The sequence below is a fragment of the Grampus griseus genome (genome assembly GCF_964374135.1).
Source record: "Grampus griseus genome assembly, chromosome: 3".
NCBI lineage: Eukaryota > Metazoa > Chordata > Mammalia > Artiodactyla > Delphinidae > Grampus > Grampus griseus.
Window position 1 is genome coordinate 167,908,912 of NC_139019.1, and position 6,000 is coordinate 167,914,911.

A 6,000-nucleotide genomic window follows, 5' to 3' on the forward strand; every position below is an offset into this window, starting at 1 on the left:
CACTTCTCTATCCACTTCTCTGTGGACACTTAGGTTGCGTCCACATCTTGGCTGTTGTAAATAGTGCTGCCGTGAACACTGGGGTGCATGGATCTTTTTGAATTAGAGTTTTGTCTGGATATATGCCCAGGAGTGGGATCGCTGGATCATATGGTAGCTCTATTTTTAGTTTTCTGAGGAACCTCCATACTGTTCTCCATAGTGGCTGAACCAACTTACATTCTGGGGGGAGGGGCACAATTTAACCCATAACCCAGCCTTTGAGAGGGGGCTGGGAAGGGACAGGCAGAGTCTCCCCCTGCGGACCACAGTGATCTCAGCTTTGATGTTGAAGAGAAACGTTGGCCTTTGGGGCTAGATTTACAAGTCTGAATCTTTTGAACCTTAAAACCTGGGAGAAATCCCAGCTGGCAATATGTCTCCTCAGTTTTGTCACCATTCCCCTGCAGATGAATAACAGAAGGTGTGCAAAAAAGGTTAATCTCAGAATAACCGTTGGGGGTTAATGGATTTCGGAAGAGAAGGCACTGAAAGATACATGTCACAGAACTTTCTCACTCCAGGTAGGAACAGGACAGAGGTTTGCTTAAGGAGATACTTGCAAGTCAGTTGTCAGATTGAGCAAAGAAGAATGCAGAATGCCCATTTCGATGTGAATTTCAGATACACAAGAAATCATGTTTTAGTGTAAGTCCATCCCACGCAATATAGAGGACACACTCATACTAAATATTATTCACTCTTTATCTGAAATTCAAATTTAATTGGGCATCCTGCATTTTTTCTGGCAACCCGTTTCCAAATGACTAATGGAGTTAATCCACGTTAGAAGGCTATTGTGATGGAGTTTTTGAAACTCTGAGGCCACTTCAGGGTGTGGGTGAAGCAGAAACAGTTCACAACACACACTGACCCCAGTGAAAACCCAGTGTGACTCTTACAAGGTGCAACCCCCCCTTCCCCCCTCTGAGGTGACCACTTCTCTGGATTTGGTGTTCACCATTCCTTTGCTTTTTTTTTAAAAAAAGCATTTTATCGCATATGCATGTCCCCCTAAACCTAAGGCAATATTAAAAATATTGGCCAGGTCTTAACCCTTTAGCTGCTGGGTCGTGAAGAAGTCCGTAGGGTCACAGGGGCAAAGCCAGGGTGCTCAGGAACGTGCTGGAGTGAGGGAGGCTGGGAGCAGCAGCTCCCTACCAACCAGTTTTGCCATATTTTATCAACTGGTACATTCATACAGAGGTGTGCCTGCTGGGTAGCAGCCCTGCCCTAAATACTATTTGTTGAGTGTAGCCTTATTTTCTTTTAATCATTCTATAAACAGATATACCGTTTTATGACATGGTTTAATTTCTTTCTTTTGTTTTTGTTTTGGCCCAGCATGATCTTGTTGGGAGTCATTCTCATTAATGCATGTCTCTGCTGTTCATTATTTTGTGTCATCCATTGAATGACTACCCCACCATTTATTCATCTAGTCTACAGTTCAGGAATATTCCAGGGTTTTGCTATGGCTAGCAGGGCTGCTCTGAATAATCTTGTACATGAAATCTGGATCCACGTGTCAGAGTTTCTCAGGGGGACGTAAATCTGGGAAGGGAGTTCCCAATCGCAGGATCCGTTCATTTTCAGCTTTACTGGACCTGTCACAAAGAGTCAAGCTCCCTTTCCACGGGCCAAGGTTGTTCCTGGGGAGCAGCTGCCTTGCCAGAGACTACATTTCCCAGCCTCCCTTGCAGCTAGTTGAGGTCCTATGACTTGTTTTGACCAATAGAAAGTACGCCAAAGGGAGGTGTGTCTTTCAGGACTGAGATGGTTAAGGATGCAGTGCGTCTTCCTCATGCTGTCCTTTCCTGCTAGGGCTGCTCTGAAAGCTTCATGCCGGGCGGGTGGAAACCACATGTTGGGAATGGAGGCATCACAGACGGAAGGAGCCTGGACCACTTGACAGACTGCCTTCCAGGGTAGAAGCACACATTCAGTGGACTTAGCTTATGTAAGAAATAAACTTTCACTCTTAAGATACCGAGATCTGCTGTATTTTCTTATTCCAGCAATTGACTGACCCTGCCCAGTAATATATTAGATCCTGTGAAATTGTTTTCCGAAATGGTTGCCCACCGCACATTTCTCTCAGTGAGGGATGAGCGGTTTCCTTGCTTCTCATTCTCACCAGTGCTTTTAATTTGCCAACTTTAGTTTTAATTTTTTTTTCTTTTCTGGCCGTGCCACACAGTTTGCGGGATCTTAGTTCCCCGACCAGGGGTTGAACCCAGGCCGTGGGCAGTGAGAACATGGAGTCCTAACCACTGAACCACCAGGGAATTCCCTTAATTTGCCAACTTAAAAAAAAACAACTTTCTATCTTGAAACATTTCTGTTGCAACAGAAAAGTTGCAAGAAGAGTTCAATGAACTGCAGAGTAACTTTCACCCAAATTTACCAATCACTTAACATTTTGCTATTTTCCCCTCCCCCCCTCTCTATTTTTGAAGAACTATTTCAAAGCAGCTTGTGAGCATCACGTCCCTTCACCCCTAAATATTTAAGCATGTATCTCTTAAGAACTAGGCCACTCTCTACATACCGATTCATTTATCAAATTCAGAAAATTTCTACAGATATAATAGTATTATCTAATCAACAGTACGTATTCAAAGTTCACCAATTGCCCAGCCATGTCCTTCATGGCCTTGGGCATTTTCAGACTTTAAATTTTTCCCCTCTGCGCCTGTAACCATGGTTTATTTAAACATCATCTTTAAATGAACTCACTTTTCAAAAAGGTAATTACATACATTTATTTCAGGAGGCAATTTTACATTGCTCCCCTAAATGGAAAGCTAGAAAAGTAAGCAAGTAGAAAGCAACTCTAAAAGCTTATACTAGTGTATATGCGCGCACACACACACACACACACACACACACACACACACACACACACATCTCAAGAAAGGGAAGTTAAAGGCCAAAATGCTAATAATACTGAGGATATATCTGGGTAGTTAGGGTCCTCATATTTTCTTGTATTTTTAAATTTTTGATAGTAAGCTGCTTTTCTTTTTTAAAAAAATGTGCTGTTAAAATATATCTTAGAAATTTAAATTGCACTGATTTCAATTTTCATGATTGTGAGCTCTTGGTCAAGCTTTGTATGTGCCATATATATATATTTTAAAAACCTAATTATTAAATGAAGAACCCCAAAACAAAACAAAACAAAAATAAATGCTTGGGACTTCCCTGGTGGTGCAGTGATTAAGAATCCACCTGCCAATGCAGGGGACACAGGTTCGAGCCCTGGTCCGGGAAGATCCCAGGTGCCGTGGAGAAACTAAGCCAGTGCGCCACACATACTGAGCCTGCGCACTAGAGCCCGCGAGCCACAACTACTGAGCCCGTGTGCCACAACTACTGAAGCCCGAGCACCTAGAGCCCGTGCTGTGCAACAAGGGAAGCCACCACAATGAGAAGCCCACGCACTGCAACGAAGAGTAGCCCCCACTCGCTGCAACTAGAGAAAGTCCGCGTGCAGCGAAGACCCAACGCAGCCAAAAATAAATAAATTTATTTTAAAAAATAATAAAATGTTGTGTTAGTTTCAGATGTACAGCACAGTGATTCAGATATATGTATATATATGTATATTCTTTTCCCTTATAGGTTATTACAAAATATTGAGTATAGTTCCCTGTGCTATACAGTAGGTCTTGTTGTTTAAGTATTTTATATGTAGTAGTGTGTATCTGTTAATCCTAAACTCCTAGTTTATCCCTCTCCCCTTTCCCCTTTGGTAACCATAAGTATGTTTTCTAGATTCCACATATAAGCAATATCATATAGTATTTGTCTTTGTCTGGCTTACTTCACTTGTGATAATCTCTAGGTCCATCCCTGTTGCTGTAAATGGCATTATTTCATACTTTAAAAAAATTATTTTTTTAATTTATTTATTTTGGTTGTGTCTGGTCTTAGTTGCAAGCACACGGGATCTTCATTGAGGCACATGGGATCTTTTCGTTGTGGCACACGGGCTCTTTGTTGTGGCATTCGGGCTTCTCTCTAGTTGTGGCATGCAGGTTTTCTCTTCTCTAGTTGTGGTGTATGGGCTCCAGAGTGCACGGGCTCTATAGTTTGCGGCACTAGGGCTCTCTAGTTGAGACGTGCAAGCTCAGTAGTTGTGGCATGTGGGCTTAGTTGCCACGTGGCATGTGGGATCTTAGTTCCCCAACCAGGGATTGAATCCATGTCCCCTGCATTGGAAGGTAGATTCTTTACCACTGGACCACCAGGGAAGTCCCTCATTCTTTTTTATGGCTGAGTAATATTCCATTGTATATCTATATACCACATCTTCTTTATCCATTCCTCTGTTGGTGGACATTTAGGTTGATTCCATATCCTGGCTATTATAAATAGTGCTGCAATGAACATTGGGGTGCATGCATCTTTTCGAATTGGAGTTCCCTCCAGATATATGCCCAGGAGTGGATTGCAGGATCATATGGTGGTTCTATTTTAAGTTTTTCAGGAACCTCCATACTGTTCTCCACAGTGGCTGTCAATCACGCTATTTTAAAAAATCAATATGGAGAAGCCAAAAGGTGATATTAAATTTCTAGCCCAGAAGGGGAGACCAAGAATTGTTAGAGAGGCTCTGAAGACACACTAGCATTCAACCGAGCTTTTCTCATTGGCTGAATCAGCCAGAAAGAGACATCAAAAGATACTGTCTTGGGACTTCCCTGGTGGTCCAGTGGTTAAGACTCCATGCTTCCATTTCAGGGGGCATGGGTTTGATCCCTTGTCAGGGAACTAAGATCCCGCATGCCACATGGTGAGGCCAAAAAAAAAAATACTAACTGTCTCATAATGGGATCCAATGTTCTTTAAGGCCATAAAGGGGTGCATGTCCCACACTTTGGGGAACACTGTCTTCTCCTTGTGTGTGACTCTGGGGCAGGTCACTTGAACCTTTGAGACCCTCCGTTCTCTCATCTGTGAAGTGGGAAGGCACATCACCCATCTGAGGGGCAGGGACCTTGGTGATTAAGAACAGTTACTTTGTTTTGTTTTGTTTTTTCTCCACGACATGCAGCTTGCTGGATCTTAGTTCCCTGACCAGGGATCAAACCTGGATCCTGGCAGTGGAAACACCAAGTCCTAATCACTGGACCACCAGGGAATTCCCTAAGAACAGTTACTTTTTATTGTTTTTCCTTTTTTTTTTTTTTTTAAATTGGTTGCGCTGGGTCTTCCTTGTGGCTCGTGGGCTCCTTAGTTGTGGCATGCGAACTCTTAGTTGTGGCATGCATGTGGGATCTAGTTCCCTGGCCAGGGATCGAACCTGGGCCCCCTGCCTTGGGAGCTCGGAGTCTTAACCACTGTGCCACCAGGGAAGTCCCAGAACAGTTACTTTGGAGACCCAGGTTTGGTTCCACCCCTGGAGCTCCTGGGGTATCTGAGACAATGAAATGAGATAACGCTTAGCACAGTGCTTAGAACTGCGAATAAACATTAGCCCAGCACTGTCCGGTAGAAATCTTATGTGACCCACATGTGCAACTTAAAATTTTCTAGTAGCCACATCTTGGAAAGTAAAGAGGAACAGCTAACATGAATTCTAATGACAACATGATGCTCGGTGAAATAATCCAGACACCAAAAAAAAAGACAAGTACTAAATGATTCCACTTATAGGAGGTCCTAGAGGAGTCCAGTTCATGCAGACAGGAAGTAGATGGTGGGGGCCAGGGGCTGGGGGAGGGGGACAGAGTTTCATTTTTACAAGATAGAGAGTCCTGGAGATGGAGGGTGGGGATGGTTGTCCAACAGTGTGAATGTCCTTAATGCCACTGAGCTGTGCACTTAAAAATGGTTAAGATGGCAAGCGTTACGTTCTGTGTATTTTCCCATAGTTAAAAGTAGGAATAAAACGTAAAAGAATTATAGTGAAGAAGGCTTCAAGATATGGAAGGCTGTTAATGGCATTTTAAG